At 35.5% G+C, this 22186-nt stretch overlaps 1 long non-coding RNA gene across 1 annotated transcript in view; it reads right to left on the reverse strand.

Moving 5' to 3' along the window:
- Nucleotides 1-9399: 9399 nt before the first annotated feature.
- The window catches only part of LOC138702695 (uncharacterized), a 113327-nt gene continuing 100540 nt past the window's right edge, over nt 9400-22186 (reverse strand). The window contains exon 3 of the long non-coding RNA XR_011332864.1: nt 9400-9469. This is a non-coding gene — a long non-coding RNA (uncharacterized lncRNA). The remainder of the gene's footprint in view (nt 9470-22186) is intronic.

The raw sequence follows: 22186 nt of genomic DNA on the forward strand, positions 1-22186 counted from the left end.
AAACAGTTCAGCTCAAAACTAAACATAACTAGTATTAATAAATGCATGAACATTTATAAGGACGAGATTTAATATTCACATAAAACAATGGATAATATAACAATCAGTTTCCACGTAATGCCATTACAGGTAACCGTTTTACTAAATATTTATCTGATGAAATTAATAAACTACACACCATTATTATATTTAATAACACTCTGAAAGAGAACAGCTATTCAATTTAAAGTTATTATATATTGACAAAAGAAACAGTAATTGCATTATTTTTAGATATGGAATAAAAACAGTATCGGAACTGTATGAATGACTATTTTTTTCCAGTACAAAAATCAGATCTGACGTGGAACGCAGACATATTTTGTATGGAAAGATAAAATAATTAGATTACAAATATAACTAATGAAAGTTACATAAAAAATAAACTTATACCTTTCTAATATGAAAAAGATTATAACAGTATATACACCCAAGCTGGTACAACAAAGAAAAAATAACAAACCCAGTTCAAAAGAAATAAAACTAGTAAAATAAGGAATTACAAATCAGACCAACAAAGACAAAAATAATCTAAAAACAGGAGCAAAATGATAACACAAATAATTAGACAAAAAAGGGAATGTCTGCTCCCGCAATATCACCAATGCTGTTCATTCGGCTATAAGTTCACGGGCAGTGAAACTACGAGACTATTTTACGTAAAATAACGTCGCCTTTCACACGAAAGAGACGTAACTCAAAAAAGTCGATTTTAGAGATAAGCCAATTTTGAATACATTCGAATGTAGTTTACCTCGATATGTAAACTACATATGGATGTATTCAAAACATTAATAAACTAGTCAGGTATAAGTAAGAAATGTGGTTTAAAACTAATTAAGTGCTATAACAAATCCATGAACTATCTTTACATTCACTTCGTTTTCAATTAAATTTAATCATGGCCTAAATTAAATGCTTCGAGTTTGTTCGTGTACCAGTGACAAACGTATGACTCAGAGAAGTTTTACTCTTTCAAGATTGCGCAAGAATATGGATTCTTGTTTATATTTCATAATTTTATTTAATATATTTTTCTATAATAGAATATCAACTAGTTTGTGTTTTTAACGGTCTAAATTGTTACTAAAGCATAATTTTTAACCGTAAAAAAAATTACAAGAAAGTTCAATAAAATTTGCTCGTTTTTACTTTCTTTTCGAGATAACAATTCTTATATTAAATATTCCATAGCGTATTCTGGGAAAGCAATTGATTTAATTCCCAAACTGTTCAGTCAATTTAATACAGCAATGTATTATGGTAATAAATGATCGAAGGAGGTTTAGTTTTGTACTTTAAATGTGCAGAAATTTGAACCGAACAAATGTAACTCACTTTGTTGTCACATGTATTAGTTTTATCTTGTAAAATCTCAAAAAAATCAAATTTATTCATATTTAAATTTATAGAGTGCATGCACAAATTTAATTTGTTATTCGAAATTTACTTTTCTTTTCTAATTCAAATAAACCTTGTTAAGTAGATTTTAAAGAACATAAATTAATAATTTCGAGTTCCTAGAGTAAAATGTGTTGACTTCATAGCAATGTGAATGCAGAGAAGTGGACAGAAAGTACGGGAAAATGGATTTAAAAGTGTTCATACATTTTAAACTTAATCAGTACAGCCTTTTTAAAGATAGTGTAAGTAATGACACAACCGTCGTATGGTTCTAAAATCCTCGGAAAGTGTGAAACAGGATCGTAGTTTCATTTTCTACAAATAAAAAAACGAAAACTGTGATTTTTTGACCAAAAAAAAAAATACAAAATTTCCTCCCATTCTCTCCTTTAAACAGTTGTGTTATTTTTCGGACTGAAATTTTTACCCAGATTGGATAGTGAACATCACAAACTTATAGTAGGAAGTAGCTTTAGTTTCGATATAAAATGCCGTTAAATATGCAAGACCCAAAATACTAAATTATTAGTGCCGTAACTGTACAGTATGAAGCTTTGTACTAAACAACTATGAACGTGGTAATGGTATTTTTTACAGCACGATGAAAACTTCAGCTGGCAGTGTGTATCTGCGTTCGTTTGTTTGAAGTTAATCCGTGGAATTATCAAACTCGGTCTAGCGGAAATCGGATTTCTAGGAATAGCTGACACATTTTAATTATGTATTTAGTACAAAAGCCATAAATATTTCAAAACTTGTAGCAATGAAGTGAATGTCATTGTGTTGAAAGTCAAGCTCGAAATATTACAAGCTTCAGTCCACTGTAAATAATAGCTAAACGACTGTTGCTCTATATTAAACTCTACCGTCATATTAAATTTAACTACAGATTCAGTGATATGAATCTATCTACATTTAATTCATGTTAAAATCTTCAAAACCAATCGCTTCATTGCAGTAATGTTGTGAAAAAAATAGCCAATTGCGGAATATCACTTGGTGACATGTTAGAAAGTGTTATTCATTCATAGTGTTCGACCCAAGGCTAGGTATTTCACTGCAAACCCAGCATTCTCCAGTATTTCATATTTTCTGCCTTCCTCTTTTTCTCCGCATATGATCCATATATGTTAATGTCGTCTGTCATCTGATATCTTCTTCTGCTCCGAACTCTTCTCCCGTTGACCATCCCTACCAGTGCATCCTTCACAAGGCAGTTTCTCCTCAACCAGTGACACAGCTAATGCCATTTCCTCTTTCTGATCAGTTTCAGCATCATTCTTTCTTCATCCGCGAATACGTTACGTTCTTTTTTCGCTATCATCTTGTAAGATAGCGCATAAGCATCATTGTCACGACGCACAGTGTGTAATTTCAAGCATCTAGCCGGCCAAAAATCATATTTCTCACCCCTGTCTTTAATACTCAATTCTTGGGCAGGCGTGTTTATAACATTCCAAAATATAATATCCAAGTGGTAGACAGATGGTTGCATCTTGTAGGAGACCCTCACAACAGAGCGAAAGTTGCATTTCTCCGATAAGATCATTTACGTGAAGTTAGTACAGTATTTTTTTCTAATACAGACTGTGGATATATTATAAGAAGGTATGTACTTACATATAAGCTAATTTTCGTGACAAAAATTATTATCTTATTGTCTAGAATAAGTGTCTGGATAAACATGTGCAAAGATTTTGAGTTTTATCTTATTATATGACTTCGAGTTGACTTTTAAATGGTGTAGCCCTCTATCACCTAGATAAAATTGTGTAGAGATATTCGTTATACTTTTCTGAATACGACATCGTGATTTTTTTCTGCAAACAGGTGCATACAGAATAGCTATTAATTATTTTCAGACGCCATGCGCTCAGTAACCCGGAGAGCTGTTTTCGAGATCTGGAGCAAGAGTGAGGGAAATAATTCCAATAATGAAATTCTAAAACATATAATTCAACATTTTGGTCTCCAAGGTTGTTCTGAAGACATTTTATAGTCAATAAAGAAATCAATCAACTTTCTATGTTCGAAAATTCGATTACAGTGCATTTTTTTGGTTTGTTATGTGAACATCTTTCTCCCTGCATAGCGACTATTTACGTGTTATCTTGCAGTTTTTCTTCTGGGCTAACATTGCGTCATGCAAATCAATAGAGCCCGGAAGTTTAGGCATTTATAAGAGTTAAAGTAGGTAGACAAAAAAAAGCAATAAAACGTAAAACGGCACAATAACCTTTGCAAAAGGCATTATAAATTTAAAAAATGCATAATATATTTTAGCAATAATTTTAAATTATATCAATATAACTCACATATTTATTTCGTAGGTGACACATGTTGACTTATAAAATACTTTTTTCGTGACGACCTCAAATATGTCCTGAATCAATCATACCTTTTTTGTGTTGTATCGAAGTGAATTTTTACTCGTAGGCGTTTGACTTTGATCGAGCAAGTTTATTTTCGTGCTGACCTACAACATGGAGATTTTTTCTATATAAACAGTAATCGATATACGTATGTCGATATAAACTAAAAATATATGTTTTAAAGAATGTTATTTCTGCCTTCATATTTTTTCCTCAGCTTGTATGTCACACTGACTTCTCCAACCTACTTCGATCCCTCCCACCCTTTATATGCCGCCTTTCTTCCTCCATTTTGTCATTCTCGTTTGTGGCTTCTCTGATCCTTTCCTCAAACCACCCTTTTGATTCTTTTCCCGTCTTCCCGCTATATATTCCTTTCTCATTTTTCTGGCGCCTGAGAATTATCTCGCTTTTGCCCTCCCGTTGTTCGTATGTTTCTTATTTTGTCTGAGACCCTTCCTAATGCTGCGTGGTAAACACAGAACAGAAAGGAATCAAGATGGGAAATTGTCAACTCAATGGTAGTCATGCAGTGATTAGATTCTGAGAAAATTTTTAAATTATATGACTGCAGAAAAAGTTCCTATATCACTGTTTCGCAACCTTATCTGTAAAGGTACTCCTTAATTTTATAATAACGCTCATTTTTAAATAAGACCATTGTAAAATAATAATAGGCTACATTTATGTAAAGACGATTGTAATTTAGGCCTTACTACAATCATTATTAAAGTTATTATTATACATAATTAACGTATTCATGTTAGTTTTGCAGTAATGTAGAGAGCAATGCATAATATGTCGTTAAGTGACCAATATGAGAATAAAACGCTGAGTGCATATACTTATAAAATGTGTAATAGACGAAATGATTTTATTTATTAAAAAATATAGGAAAGGTGTTTCCGTAGCTAGTAATTATTGTTATTTAAATTTATATCAAATTTAATTTAGAGCATTGCTGAAACATTCTACAGTGTTAAAATTAATTGAGGCATTAAATGTAAGGATAATTTTTATGAATAATTTGAAATTAATATGAAACCTGACGCTGCTCTCATGAATTAATGTGATCAGTTCTTGGCTTGATTGAATTTTACAATAAAGACCCATTTACAATTAAATCATATCCTGGAATATAACGGCTCCATACCATAATTTTTATTTCAGTTATATCGTCGGTTTACAAGCAAAAGTCTACACCTGTGGAGTAACGGTCAGCGCGTATGGCCGCGAAACCAGGTGCCCCGGGTTCGATTCCCGGTCGGGGCAAGTTACCTGGTTGAGGTTTTTTTCCGGGGTTTTCCCTCAACCAAAGATGAGCAAATGCTGGGTAACTTTCGGTGCTGGACCCCGAACTCATTTCACCGGCATTATCACCTTCATCTCATTCAGACGCTAAATAACCTAAGCTGTTGATAAAGCGTCGTAAAATACCTACTAAAATAAAAAAAACCTACAAACAAAACACATTAAGTCAAAATTATTACTTCCGAGAAAAAGGCGTTTTTCTTCAGAGAAAACTGAATACTCAAAATAATATAATTTTTATAAGTTATTTCTGTTTAAATGTATTTCGTTTCGCAAGTTTAAGTTTATACATATGCATTATATATATATATATATATAATACCGTCGGCTTACAAGCACAACACATTAAGTCAAACTGAATCCTCAAAATATTATTTTTAGCAAGTTGTTTGTCTTTATTTGTATTTAATTTTACAATTCTAAATTTATACACTTATATCATGTACATTATATAAGCTTTTTGCTCAGAAGTAATATTTCTTTACTTAATATGTTTTGCACGTAAACCAGTAGTGTCAGAGTTGTAAGCTCCAAACCCGGTTGTGGAGCTAGATCGGAGCGTGAACTTGCTTATGTCTGTGGAAACACCGGAGCACGCAACGAGTCTAGTGGAGCGCTCCGCTCCGTTTAGTCTCTGTCTGACAACGCTGACGTAAACGAACGAAATGTGAAAAACTGGATTCATTCAAGTCTGTACAGAAAAAGAGAAGAAGATTCGCAAAGTGATGTACTGGCAACACAAAGACTGCAAACTAGAAGATCGATTACGCTAATCCACACAGGTTAACTACACTCATGTTCGCTACGTACTCAGGTTTCGAGCAGGTAACCCCACTCGTCCCTAGGGCATCACCCTGCGTCGCCAGCATCGTTCGGGACATGCTTGTGAATAATATTTGTCGCCGAACGATCGCGTTCTCATATGAATACGGTACATTACACTGTGATCTTAACCAGGGTTATGATGATGATGATGATGATGATGATGATGATATCTGAATAAATTACAGGGAATAAGCCCGAGGTCCCAACTCCAAAAGTTACCTAGCAATTACGCTTCAGTTAGTTGAGGATAAACCTCCGAAAAACCCCAAACCAGGATTTTATAACGCTTATTTCACAGTTAGACTTGCTAATCAGTAATCCACACCCAGCGGTAGTATACTATAATAGCATGGGAAAAATGTACCCTTCAGTCCTTTCCAACGTTTGGAGAACACTGACTTATAGCACTAGATATGAAAACGAAGAAGAGTGAACAAACTTGGAAACTTGAGGGATATAGCAAGATGAGTTATCTCGTAATGTCACACGTCAGAATGGAGGCAGAAGATCATGCAGATACTGTCTCATAAGTAATGTCGGTTTGGAGCAAAATTTTAGTTGGAGAGTGTTGTGACAAGAAATTAATCTAGGCCTAATTTTCAAAGTAAGGGTTATTATATTCTATGCTCTTGAGCCACTTTTAAGCGAGGTTTGTTATACCGCGACATCTACTAGTTTATAGAAGAATATAGTAACTGCCATTTCAACGGGTTTCAAGTTTTGGAAATTTCTTCCACACAGAAAGTTTGCCATGGATCGAAACATATGGTAATCTGAAGGCGCAAGATGAGGGCTATAGGCTATGCCGGGTGTAGTAGGAGCTTGATTTTCTCCTAATTTACCAAGCGGTATGCTATTGTTTTAGTTTAGTTATATACTACTGTATATAATTATATACAGCACATATATCCATTTATCTTGTGCACCTATTATAACTTGTATAGGTATTGGAATTTTGTTTTTGAGAGTTATGTTAGAACGAGGGGCTAACGTGAGCGTAGAGATTTGGTGCATGTAACTACATTATGGTACAAGATATACGTGACGTCATCAATTTTTAAAATAGTACTACATACTTTAATCATGTTACATTGATTACACACATGAAGACGAGTTCAAAAATGTATCACAATGTCACGTTCCCAATCAATAACAACAACAAAATTCAAAATGAATGCCATCAGAATGTGCTATTTGTTGTGGTGCCCCATTCATTTTGTGCATTAACTTACACAAAACGAAAGACGACTGACGTCCGTACACGTCGTGTGTTTGCTGTCTTAACATGTAAACAAACCACAACAACTGTCAACGTCACAATCCACGTACAGTGGCCTGCACGTTCTCCGGACCTGTCGCCACTGGACTACTTCCTGTGAGGAACTGTGAAGGACAGTGTGTACCAGAACATTCTGACAACACCAGACGACATGCAGCAACGCATTCGATAGGCTTGTGTGTCCATTCAGCCAGCAGCATGCTGGGCAGTCATACGGTCTTTCGGAAAACGCCTTCGAATGTGCATTAATGTGAATGGTCACCATTTGGAACATCTTCTATGACTCTAAAAGCATAACATTGTCACATTGGGATTACATTTTTGTTTGTTGTTATTAATTAGGAAGGTGACATTGTGATTACATTTTTGAACTCGTCTTAATATGTGTAATGAATGTAACATGATTAAAGTATGTAGTGCTATTTGAAAAATTGATGACGTCACGTGTATCTTGTACCATAATGTAGTTACATGCACCAAATCCCCACACTCATGTTAGCCCCTCGTTCTAACATAACGTTCAAAAACAAAAATTCCAATACCTCTCCAAACAAAAAAATTATAATAGGTGCACAAGATAAATGGGACATTCTGTAAACTACTTATTTTATGTATACAAATAATGGTGAAAAGAAAATAGCTCTACAGTCTCTTAAAGATAAAGTTTAATAAATTTATAAATCCTCTGCAGCAACACGGTTTTTAATCTCTTCACAGAGAACCCCGGAGAAAAAAAACAACAAATGGCACCTTGCCCCCAGAAGGTTGTCACTTTGAGTTTTCAATGAAAACCTGAAGCCCAAACGGGACTCGAATCCCGACTGCCTGTATAAAAAGCTGACGATCTGTAGTTCTAGACCATGCAGGGTCTGGAATAATACGTAACTTCTTTCTCTTTCACAGAATCATGTCGTTGCCTCTGCATCCCACATTGTGCAAGGATGCTTTACACAGGAATCAGAATAGGAAATCGAAGAGATATCTTAGAAACGTGGGAAAGAAATAAAAATTCCGAGGCACGTACAGTATAGCTGTGTATTGAGAGATGGATTGGATAAGGAGAGTTACATGCTGCTGGGAGAGATGGAAGATAACCGAGGAGATTGGAGTCACGTGTCACGAAGCGGACTGACGTACTCCGATACCTGGTCTGGGGGGCTTCACGGAGTTCTACATTAGCGGTTCTCTGCGAATATGGCACTAAAGAAGTTACACCATTATATACAGAGTGGTCGGTAATTATGTACGTTAAAGTAGTATACAGTATCGTACACTGCAAAACAAACAAATGATTTCATATAGACTATATCTTGAACACCTACGTTACCGCGCCAATGACAGTGGGTAATAACTAGGGCTAGGAAGTTGATGACCTAAAAATCGCAGAAAAATGTCCTATAAAATGACCTTAAATTTCTGAAAATATGATATTAAAATTAAGAAAAAATTACTATGATCTTAACAGTAAAATTCTAACAAAATAATAGTATAATTTCATCTGTGGAAAATGCATTCTCACCAAACTCAGTCGCTAACTGTATCAAAAAACTTTGTCTGCTTTATTTTTCTTTCGAAATTTATACGTCTTCGCTTCTGTGATATATGCTGACTGCGAGCACTGCAACTGTCGTATTTGTTCTGTTGCGATGAATGGAAGGAAGCACGTAATACACGTGATCAGGAGTCAAGGCTGATGCAAATGAAAATTTTTGTAAGACGAAATCGAATTGCGTAAGCAATCTGCAGTAGGTTCTCAAATATAGACTAGGCCTACGAATACACTGTAAAAAATGTTCGTTCATAAGCAGAAAAGGGCAATAATACAACGTGAAGTATAACATTTCCTAAGAAATTACCAATAGACAATAAAAGACCGAAAAATGCAAAAAAAAAAAAAAATGAAAAATAAGACTAGGCTATATTAGTTCGTGTTGAAATGAATGAAACGAGTTTGTATTGCTGTGATGTCTCAGAAAAAATATATTTCATCAACTTCCGAGCCCTAATAACAACAAAGACAATTTGGTATTTCACAAGGTTATTTACACGAGTAGTGGGACATTGCAGTATATAAGCTGAAATATTAAATTACTAAATAAGAATAATTCAAACTCTTAACCCGAAAGACTTAAAAGTGTAGGCGTATAATGATAAGCAGAGTTGGCTGACCTTAGAAGGTTAGGGTTAGCTTTCATCTCCATGTGGTCGCCTCTTGATGTAGTTTGTAAGTATCATTCCACTGCAACCACAAAAACAGGTAAACATTAGGAAAAAGTCTTAGTCGAAAGTGTTTCACATCTTCTAACACGTTTCTTCGCTAAACTGATAAGCATAATCTTAACCTTTCCTAATATTACTAGAGTTCCTCTCATTTAAGGACGGGGTTCTTATAAATATCATACAATTTTATCAGAAGTCTCTTACTTCACTTTACAAATAGAGAAAGTAATATTTGTAAGAAACTGATGTAATACGGGATAAATATTGTAAATGAATTTTACAACCAATTCGGTGCCCAAACGAATGGCAATGACAATGGTGATACCGATGATGATTATTATTGTGATTATAAAGGAGAAGGCAAATTATGTGTTTCTTAATAATTATTAAAGATGCTTCGACTTGCGTACAGCATTAAAAGGATTTATGACACGAAAATGTTTCGTAAATCGAGAAATTTTGAGAATCTTGATATGTGAGTGAATTCGTATGACTCAGTTTTATGTTTTAATATTTAATATGTTGAATTTTGTTTAAGGGGACACTCAACTATATTTTGGAACTTTTTTCCTATTCGCCCAATCTTTTTTAAATTTGGAAAAAAAAAGTTTAATATACACATGGAAAGTAACATGCAAAATCTCAGCTCATTAGATCCAATACTTTTCAAAATAAAAAATATTTCAATTTTTAATCAATCATTAATTGAAATATCACTTTTAATTATCATTTTTTATTTTTTGGCTTTGTGCATTTGACTGTGACTTCTCATTGAACAGGGGAAGAATTCTGCGTATTGATTTAGTTCTGTCACGTAAATTAGTGTAGAAATTTAATTTCTCATTTCTATGACACTTTTTCTACAATTTTTAAGTTGAGTGTTCCCTTAATGTATTTAACAGATTTTAATATATTAGGTATGTAATATTTTATATTATTTTGTTTCAATGTAATTTCAATATTCATTGTAATATTTTAATTCTGCTTGGAAAACATTGTGCAAATAAAGAATACTGCATATATAACAACAATAAAATCCCAAAAGAAAAAAGAAGCTTTCAGTTTTACTTACGTTTTCTGCATTGCATTAGCATAAAATTTTCAAGAGTTATTGTATATTACTACTTTCAAGGTATAAAAATAGCTACAGATATAGTTTGTTTAACTGGACTGATATAATTCAATAAAATATATATTGAGTAATATTATACATACAAATTTTATATTATCATAATTTTGTCTAAAATCCAATGCACGGGTCTTCTGACCGTACGTGCTTTGTACCCGAAACAAGTCCTACTTTGTAGGTTCCCCCCCAACCTATGATTACATCCAACTACTCTCTAAAAGAACGCACATATTAAAAATGGAAATGGCAACATAAAACACATTATATAATATATCCTAACCTAAAAGGCCTAAAAGTAATAAAATATATATTAGGAGGATAACAATGGCCAAGGAAGCTCTTAATGGAAAAATGAGCATCTTCTACGCACCTCTAGAGAAAGAACTAAGGAAGAGACTAGTGAAGTGCTTTGTATGAAGTGTGGCATTGTATGGGGCAGAAATATGGACATTTCGACGAAATGAAGAGAAGCGAATGGAGCATTTGAAATGGGGATATTGAAAAGAATGGAATGTATGAAGTTGGCAGACAGAATAAAAAATGTAGCTGTATTGGAAAGAGTGGATGAAGAAAGGATGATGCTGAAATTGATCAAGAAGATGAAAAGGAATTGCCTGGGACACTGGCTGAGAAGAAACTGCCTACTGAAGGATGCACTGGAAGAAATGGTGAACGGGAGAAGAGTTCGGAGTAGAAGAAGATACCAAATGATAGACGACATTAAGATATTTGGATCATATGAGGAAACAAAGAGGAAGGCTGAAAAGACTGAAGAAAGCTGAGTTTGCAGAACAATGAATGAATGAATGAATATATTCGTGTGAACACTCGATATGTGATGCTGCTGAGGTACGCCTTTGCCCTGCTACATTGCGTTGCGATGTTTAATAATGCACCGCACCAAGCTGTATCGTATTTATCAATTTTCTATCGGGCAGCGAGGGCGATGGACAGGAAGGAAAGGCGTGTAATCACGTTGAGTGGCTGTAGCACAACAAAACCTCTCGAGCAAGCAATCCAATATATCCACAATCCTGCCTTCTTTAATTTTCTATATCTATGTTTTAACAAATAATGAGAGTTCAATAAGATTGCATTGCAACTCTGTTACAGGGACAATTAATTACACGCGTAATAAACGTACACAATTAAATAGCTTTCATAGTGATGTTATAGTTGTTTAAATTTTGGATGAACGAGTAGTCGTTTCTGAGAAGTGAAACTGTTTGAAAGTAATAGAGCAGTGGTCGTCAGCACTCGCTGAAATGGGTAAAGGGTAAGCGGAGCCGTCCAGTGTGCCCCGTCGTGCAGCAGGAATAGGTAGAGAGCATACCCGCTAGCAGTTACGAATGCACTATAGTGTTCTCCGCGGGTAACAGACGCTAGTCCCAGGGTGCTCTGTGCTGATGACCGCTGTAATAGAGCCACACAAGTAAAGCAGTGGATGGCAGAGTTGAGCGGCACAGTCAGATTACATGTAAAAATAAAAAGTCTTCCTATTTTGTAAGCATTGTGGCGCCTAGAACCTACTATTTACGCGAGGAACGATCATGCGCCCCGAATTCAATGGTTTATGTGGCGAGAATAAGCGTAATGTAGGCCTACTACACCATGAATCTATAGAAGCGTTTCTATGAATGAGTTCTGCGGAACTTCAGAGGTTGAAAAACATCTCAACACACAAACAACACAAACAAAATACAACCACATAAGGCGTATACAAACTCAAATGTAACACCTGCAACAACTTCTACATAGGACAGACAGGCAGATCGTTTCAAACACGCTACAAAGAACACATCACAGCCATAACAAAATTAAAAAAAAAACACTTCCACATATGTAGAACACATCACAAATGCTAACCACACCTACAGAGACATCAACACAGACATGGAAATTCAACACATCCAACCAAAAATCCAGAAACTAAACACATTAGAAGACTACGAAATATACAGACACACAAAAACACATCCAAATTAAGTTCTCAACACACAATTCAATTTCAGAACACACACACTCTTTGACTCCACATTACACTACACAAACACACCCCCACAGGAAACAAAACAAAAGGCGCCAAGACCAGCAACAGCCAGTTCTGAAGAAGTTCAATAACATGTTAACCAGGTACCATAGAATTTAACACGAGAAAGACATATAATACATATTCCGAAGTGACATAGTGTTAAAAGTCGTGTAATCAAGATGTATGTGAATAAAATCGTTGAAATTAGTAACTGGACTTAAGGAAACAAGGGTTGTCTACTTCAGAATGGATTACATGTTTAAAAATGAACGCCAATACAGGAGCTATACGCTCCTCCATTCCTCGTCGGCCCCTTAACGAAACCCGGTGCAGACATTGCTCGAAGACTGAAACGCTTCCGCACGTTTTGGAACAATGTGTACGTGGAATGCTCTTGCGTAATTCTAGACACCATAATGTACGATCTACATTGGCCGCTGCCTTAAAGAAGGGTTGAACTGCGGAGGAAGAAGCGTCTTGTCCATCTACAAACGGATCAGTAAGGCGTTTTGACTTTATTGCTTTTAAAGCTAATGGTAATGGAGTTATTATTGACCCAACAATCCGGTTCGAGTTGGGATCTCATCAAGCTCTCGAAATCTACGAAGAAAAGAGGACATCTATAAGCCTACAACCTCAACCATACTGAAGTTTTTGGTTTGCTAATAGGTCCTCGAAGAGCTATTCCAAAATTCTTTGACAATTTTAGAAAGACATTCGTCTTGTCAACTTCACTTAGGTGTGAGTGTTGTAAGAGTTCCCAAAAATCATGTCATACTTTAAATAACCTTTGTTTCAATTAACTGAATTAGGCTATATTTAAGTGCATGTTTCTTTTATTGTATTTCTGTACCAAAATTAATAATTGTCAATATACTGAGCCTTCAGTGGAAGACAATTTGGCAATAAATACAATAATTACTACAAATAAGGCTTCCTTAATTTTTTGTAAAAATTTCATGTGCATATATCCAGAAATAATTCACTCACAAATGATGTATATCAATAAAATCAGTTAAATGCGAATATTAAATTTATGTACACCAATTGATGGTCACTTCTTGAATTAACAAATTCTGTATTTGTATAAGGATCTATTAATTGAAATTTTCATCACTGTAGAACGTTCTATTTACATTTTAGTGTAATGAAAAGTAAAATTTGAATTTAAAATATATGTAAAGTCCTCAACATTTAAGGAAAATACTGTCCAAAACAGTATTCGTATTCCAGCGAATTTAAGATAGAATAAATATAACGTCGAAGATCGTATATGTTAATATGAATGAATGGTAATTTTATTGCGTTACGCTACAAGAGGACAGGAGTACTGAAAATTTTAACGTTAGTTAACAACTGTTATTCCGAAATTCAAGCTTCGTCTACAGTACAGACGATATGAACCGTATTTGCAGAGAAGAGCAACTCCTCGCTTTTCATTCATATGGTATAAACAGTACTTTCTCGTACAGAGTAAATACGAATCATACAATTTTGCAATATTAATAAACACACTGGCGCGTTTTATTGCAATTTCCTGAAAAGAAAGACATAGGCCTATCTATGGAATTTACAATATTTTTTTCGTAATTTCTCTCCACATTTGGGAATCATAGTTAATTTCTACTGTATCAATTATACTGTTACAAACAAGCTCATAAAACAATACACTATTTTTAACGCTTTGCTTCCTTCTTCATTACCTACTTTTGCTCATGTACTGTATAAATTAGGTGTGAAATACATTAAAGGTGATATGTTACAGTTGTATGAACACTAATAAGTGCAATAAGTTTATTGAAGATGTTAGTCAGACATGTTTCGGGAGATGCTTCTCCATCTTCAGTGACTGATTACAACGACTGCAAAACGAAAACAATTATGATTAATAACTTGATTAGTTATATTTCAAAAATTAAAAAGTTACAAATGGGAAAATAGAAAGATTATCTCAAATTATGATACTTTGTAAACATCTTTCATTGAATGGAAAAGTTAAAAATAAAAAATATAATTGATTTGTGAAAAAGCAATATGTGTTATATCTTCTGTATATGCAAGTGATAACTAAAATTATATAAGAAATTGTAATAATGTATAATAAAATTGAATAAAAGTATGAAAATTGAATTGACATTTAAAAATTGAAAAGTTAAAATCTTATGATGTATATACATTTTTCTGATAAAAAATTAACACAGACCATATTTAAAAATAAAGATAAAAGAAGAATGGACAAAATTGCAACTTGGATGAATGACTCACCGATGTGATTCAGTTGTTCGAACTGTGTTCTTGCTTCGAAACGAAAGCAGTGATGATGATAATGAATATCGTCGTTGTTCCTGCAATAACTCCTATATGCAACATATAAAATGTTTCAGTAGGAAGAAAAAACACAGTTATTCTTTCTATGGCAGTGGTACATAGAAGATTGTGAATTTTTACATTTTCGAAAGAAAGAAATATAATTACTAGAGCATTCATTTTTAGCCCCTTACCTTTTAGTTGTGTGCACATGGAGTTCACGTCGTTGATTGTTGGTATCAGATCGAAGGGGTAGAGTACGCGCTGGGACACACTGGACACGTACACTCGCATTTATATAAAGGTAACATTCCGAGTCCTTAACCTGATTGTCAGTAGAGCTGGACCATTGTTCATTGCCTATCCTGGTGAACAAATTTACGTGGTAAATATGTTTCTTCGAATCACAATGTTGTTCCAAGTACTTACTTTTACTTCCCCTTATTGACGTCTTACACAGAACACATATTATAGAGTCGACATGTGACATATGTTCATTTCCAAAGTCCTCCACAATCTTATTCAAACGATCCTGTAAAGAAAGTTTTGCCTTCGGCATTGTAAATGCACTGATCTCGTACAGGGACATCATTTTATTTTTACTTCAATTTTTATTGTACCTGAGATTTTGAATGTACTTCCTCCGCCCCTTCTACTAATGAAGTTCAACCGTCCTGCACACAGATCCAAGACCGTATGTACAGTCACAGTAGCCTTACAGTCATAGTAAACAGTACGTTCCAAAAATATGTTCGCGTGTTGCAGTGACGAAAGAGCTTTCAATACTGAATCATTTTCGCACAGGTACTGTCGTCCATTTGCCTACGTCGTATTCCGGTTTCCCCACCTGCTTTTATTCGCCAGCTAGTGGCAGGGCTGTCGTCTTAGCTCTTTTGTGACAACATTAATTTCTGTTAGGAATTGGACGTCTACGTTATATTATACAATTGTTTAAAACAACTTAAATAAAAGGGCCTCGTTAAGTAATTAACTGTCACGTGACAACATTAATTTCTGTTAGGAATTGGACTTCTACGTTATATTATACAACTGTTTAAAACAACTTAAATAAAAGGGCCTCGTTAAGTAATTAACTGTCACGTGATTTCCTCCCTTTCTACGACCCTACGACATAACCACTTGGACGGACAGTAGATAGTATGTCTGAGTAATTTTATTTTTCGGATCGGACAGAAGTGAAAATTGAATTTACAGTACGTGAGGTACTCTTTTATAGAGTAGGTACAGAATTATTTCAACATGAGTTACTAGTTACGAAGGACGAAACTGGTAATTGGGATTAGGTACAATAGTCTATAGTGCGATAATATACACATTAGAATTGAAGCCTGTATCGAAATGAACGGCTACCATTTTAAAAAATGTGTTTAAATATTCATATTATGATTATTTTTCAATTTAACTTCATTCTCTATATTTATTTATTTATTTATTTATTTATTTATTTATTTATTTATTTATTTATTTATTTATTTATTTATTTATTTATTTCATCAATCTGTGTTCACGTCATGGCGGATTAAATGTAATTCTCTATATTGTACGCTAATGTGCTGTAGACAGTATAATACTGCATAATGCATAATGAATACGTCCACATGGAGAGTACAGTTCATAAGTGAAAACACTTACTGTTAATACTATACTGTATTTTGATTAAACAAAAACCTAATAAAGATGATCAAACTCAAAAGCGCTATATTTCCTAGTTACGTAAATGGATGAACTACGTTTCTTCCCTCCTATACGTAGTAAAGTGATTTGTTTGTATATTAGCCAGTATCATCGAACTCCAGTTGTGGAAGGGGGTAAGAAACGACGTTGATCCAAAGGTATAGGCAGGTTAATATTAAAAATGTTAGTAAAAATAAAATGATGTCCCTGTACAACTAAAGATAATAATTGACACGCTACGTTCGCTGTGTGCTCTACGTCTTACAACTCCGCAACTATTTTGTATGTGATCCGTACGTACGCAAGGTCAAGTGACGTCATCCATACTCCGTACAGCTAACTTAACATTCGCTGTCTGTCGTGTTATGGGGCTAAAAATGAATGCTCTAATAATTACATATACAGTAGGATATTTTATTTTCTGTATCACTATTTAAGAAGAAATTTTAATAAATCGAGGAGTTAGACAAGGGTGCAGTCTATCGCCCACTCTTTTTAATATATATATATTGACGACGTTATGAAACAGTGGAAAATGTTAACACACACAGGCCTTAGATTGAATAATGACACAAGTATCAACAACTTAATTTTCGCTGACGATTTAGTCTTACTACATTATTACGAAGATTTATTGCAACTGGCTGCCCATAAAGCAAATGAAATATGTAAAGATTATAATCTCAAAATTTCGATAAATAAAACAAAGATGATGGCTTTTAGTGGAAGAAACCCTCTACGCGCAAAAATAATCATTGATGACCAAATGATTGAACAAGTATCCCACTATTAATATTTAGGATGTGATATTAGCTATTGATATGATAAGGATATTGAATATAAAATTAATCAGTTCCAAGCTATTTGTGGCACAATAAATAGAACGTTGAATAATAAAGCCCACAAACAAACAAAATTAAAATTCTATAAAACAATGGCAGTTCCTACCCTCCTATATGGAAGTGAATCTTAGATTACCACTACTAAACATGAAAGTAAAATCCAGGCAGCTGAGATGAAGTTTTTAAGGAGAGTAAAAGGGTGTACTAGAATGGACCAGATAAGAAACGAGGATATCCGTGAAGAACTGCAAATCTACTCCATAAAAGAAAAGATAATTAACAATAAGGAACAATGGAAAGAACATATCGAAAGAATGGCGGAGAGTAGATTACCAAAGAGAATACAAAACTACTTCCCAAGAGGAAGAAGAGATGTTGGACGTCCTCGGAAGAGATGGTCCTAGATCTATTAGTGAAGACGGAACAGGCAATTAATGCCTAAACCAGGAAGTGAAGAAGAAGACTATTTAAGATTTAAAAAATCTGAAAATCGATAAATATGTCACATAGGAGTTATTGCAGGAACAACGACGATAGGCTATGATGAAGATCACAACGTCCTCTGAGATGACAGTTGTGATGATGATTCGCAACTATGCCCATTATAACGGAACATTTCCTCTGTTTCATTGGAGGACGCGAATAAGAATAAAGCAGCGTTTATATCTGACGGCTGAACTCCCGGTGTCACAGTAAGGAAATAGAATGTTTTGCTGCAAACTCCCCAATACGAAACAACCTCCAGCACTTGATTTACCCGCCCTTGTGTGTCCGCCCTAATGGGAAGAGTGCTGCTTGGTTTTGTGGGAGGATAAAGCCCGAGGGGGTGGAATGTGGGAGATCCGCACATGTCGGCTACTTACCGAGGAGGAGAGAGCTCCAGGAATCCTTTCATGCCGGCGGCTGGGGAAGACGCAGTACAGGGGATAGGAGGAATCTTGGGGAGGAATTCGGGAAGAAATTGGGAAGACTGAGCATTTACAGAGATTGGCTACAGATTCAGCGCAAACTTCCTTCAACTTAACTGATTCCAACCGCATATCAGTCCTAGTTTCAGAATTGTGGTATGCTAATGAGTTCTGACAAGGAACTTGGTAACCATGGTTACCACATTACTATTATCTAAAATCGTCATTTCTTCCTCTTTTAATTCTCTTCATCCTCGTTTTTCTTCGTTCTCCTTAGACATTTTCTTGTGTTCCTTTTCATATTCCTAATTTCTCCTTTTTAATACATCGCTAGGCACATATCAAGTATGAAGAAACCATATTATGAACAGAAATAGACTTTTGGGTATTCCGTTGTCTCTTGGAATGTAACATTTTCAACGTTTCGGAAATACATACAAGTTCCATCATCAGCACAAATAGATATGCCCAGAGAGATCGCCTACTCTGTAGGCTCGTTACGTCTGGTTATCCTAAGCAACTGTGTCACTGAATAGGAGATCTCTCTGGTCATACCTATCTACCATGAAGATGGAGCCTGTAGGGTAAAGTTGCCTATTTCTGAGATACCCCTAATCCCGTGATACTTTTTAAAAATTGAATGTCATTCAAAGCTTTGCCGTTCGACCATAGCGCCAGACATCTTTCTCGAAAGATTGCCACTTTCGCCTATTTTTTCAGACCTCTGTGAACTTCCTAGCAAGATACCCAACCCCGTGACATTCAGTGAAAAAAACGTATCACGGAATTAGGAGTATCACGGAATTAGGCAGCTTTACCCTACCTATATCAGAGACGTTCAGAAGTGAAGTTTTAACTCCAATCCCTGGAAAGAGGAGAGAGGGGTAGGGTAAAGGTTGGTAATATTGTGATATACGAATAATATTGCGATAGTTCTTTTTGACAATTTATTACAATTTTAATGAGCGAGAGAAGGACCGGTTTTGTGCAGAAATTTGTCCACGAACAATCCCTAATACAGGGGTCGTCAGCGCAGAGCACCTTGGGGCTAGCGTCTCTTACCCGCGGAAAACGCAATGCACCATGGTGCACTCGTAGCTGCTAGCGGGTATGCTCTCTATCTCTTCCTGCTGCACGACGGTGCACACGGGACGGCACCGCGTACCCTTTGCACATTTCAGCGAGTGCTGACGATCACTGCCTTAATACGTTGACGCAAAAAACCTATCTTCCCCTCGCTCAATAAAATTGTAATTAATTCTCAAAAGTAACTATCAAAATATTACTCATATCACAATATTACCAACCTTTACCCTACACTACGTAATACTGACGTAGGAGGAGGCTACGTACCTGCGCGGAGGGTGTGTAGGCTAAGTCGAGACAATAGGCTAACTTGAGACAGTGGTGGTAGCTAGCTTATTGTTGTTAACAATGTCTGTGTCGAAGGCGTGTTCTTCTGAACCGGTGCCCGGAAAAAGGAAATTTATTTCTGAGTGGGAAGAAACGTTCTTTTGTTGCAGGCATGAAGGCAACAGCCAATGCCTTGTTCTCAAAAGATAAGCTGTAGACTTCAAAGAAATACATCCCGCACCACACAGGTAACTTGCGTGTACGGTGGGAGGCGATTTCAAGAACAAACTGAAACAGCAGCAGCGGTTTATAGTGGTTTGCTGATGAGAGTTTATGTATCTAGTTATTAAGATAGCAATAAATATAACAAAGTTATGCTATGAAACAATTCATTGCACTGCTGTATATACTGTAGTTGTGGTGGGGTAATTCTTCAGTCGTTCGCTGACAAAATATCCCTTATGCTGCGACCATTTACTTCCCTTGTTGTTGTCATAACTTGATTTCTCATTGGTCAGTCACAACGGATCGTTTACAAAAAACTGCACCGGAGGCAGTGCCATCAGTATTGAATCACACGCCAACATTGCACCACGTGGACAAATCACGGCTTTGAAGGTGTTTCCTTGTCCACAGCCACACGGATAGCTCAAAAGTGGGGAGAGTTTACTGTATATGATTGGACGTAGGACCGGTAGAAGAAAGAGATGTAAAAACAAATAATTTTCTTAGGGTGTTTCTCAATTCAATCGGAACTTCTTGCTAGTTCTACCAAGACTGACAGACAATGTTGCCACTTTTGGTATAGTATGTTCGAATTCCACGTTAACCACCGGCAAGCCATTGATTTAGCGACAATGGAAATTTAGTCCGGCGGCTTCCTTAGTGTTCTGAGTCAGCTACCGCGGTGCGATTAAGACATAGACATAGTTGCCACGTCTATCCTCTTCTGATCGCATTCTTAGGTATTAAATACAAACATTATAGGGTAAACTGTATAGTGATTGACCACTTAAGCTAATGAATAATAAAACAATGAAATAGCGGAAAACAGTGGTAACTTATTGAGATAATTTTAAAGGCATTGGGTCAAGTGAAGATTCAGAAACAAATCAAAATCAATAAACAAAAGAAAAAATAAAATTTTAATGCAAAGATAAATTAAATAAACACAACAAGTCCACTTTTACAGTTATTGACCGTCTACTGCACAGTTATTGACCACACGCTTATTAGTGATTGACCGTCTACTGCACAGTTATTGAATACTCATTTATTAGTGATTGAACAACACATTTTCACAATTTTCACTTTTTTCTTGTCTGTTTCGTTTCTCTTCTTCTGATCTTTCTCATTAAGAACTATTCGCCACCGGCGTAGCTCTGTCGGCAAAGGTGTTTGCCTGCCGATCCGAAGTTTCGTTCGGGCGCGGGTTCAATTCCAGCTTCAATTCCAGCTTGGGCTGATTACCTGGTTGGGTTTTTCCGAGGTTTTGCCCAACCGTAAGGCAAATTTCAGGTAATCTATGACGAATCCTCGGCCTCATCTCGCCAAATACCATCTCGCTACCATCAATCCCATCGACGCTAAATAACCTCATAGTTGATACAGTGTCGTTAAATAACAAAGTTAAAAAAATAAGAAAAGAACTCTTCTCGCTGCCTTTTCTTTCATTTCTTATTCGCTTCCTTCCTTCTCTTGCCTCTTCTTCCATTTTTCTCTTTTGTGCCTTATCAGAAGCAAGTGTGTGTCATTTCTCTGATGTTATTACAAATGGCTTCACCCAGCACTGGACGAGGACCAAAGAACACTTTTCCTTCAACGGGATATTTGCTTCTGGACGCTAAGGTTGCTTTTAGGACACCAAACTTCTTGGCAGCTTCATTTAAATCAAATCCACTGTGGACAGGTTCTGTAGCGTTTCGTAAAGCTTCCCCTGTATAATGCACTTTACCTGGCTTAGGCATTATAATATAGTATCAGTCCTGTAAAAATCCCCATCATTTAACCGATAACATATATAGAATTGGAGCAAATTGGTCATTATTCTAACAAATAATTTATGAACGACCAATCACTGTAGTTTGCGGCCATTCACTTTATAGTGATTGACCACGGGGCATTTTTATGTCATATAAAAACTTTAACAAAATAATATTCTGTAGACGGAAACCTTATACCTTTTCTCACACTGTGAGTGTAAAAACGAGCACCAGAATTTATGTATCCTTTGCAGAATAAATAGATTATTGGATGCATTATTCTTAGCAATTTCTCTAGTTACTTACACTTGTTTAGGTTCAGTTGCATTTCCAATCGATTTCAGTCCTCTTAGACAACAGACACTAACTCAGTGGGATGAACAGCGACAACTAACCACAAATAAGGGTTGCTACTAGAGGTATATGCAGCAAAAAGTGAAATCACGATCGTGGTTTATTCACAATATACTTGAAAAAAGGAAGCGGTC

This window comes from Periplaneta americana, chromosome 7 (genome assembly GCF_040183065.1).
Source record: "Periplaneta americana isolate PAMFEO1 chromosome 7, P.americana_PAMFEO1_priV1, whole genome shotgun sequence".
Taxonomy (NCBI): Eukaryota; Metazoa; Arthropoda; class Insecta; order Blattodea; family Blattidae; genus Periplaneta; species Periplaneta americana.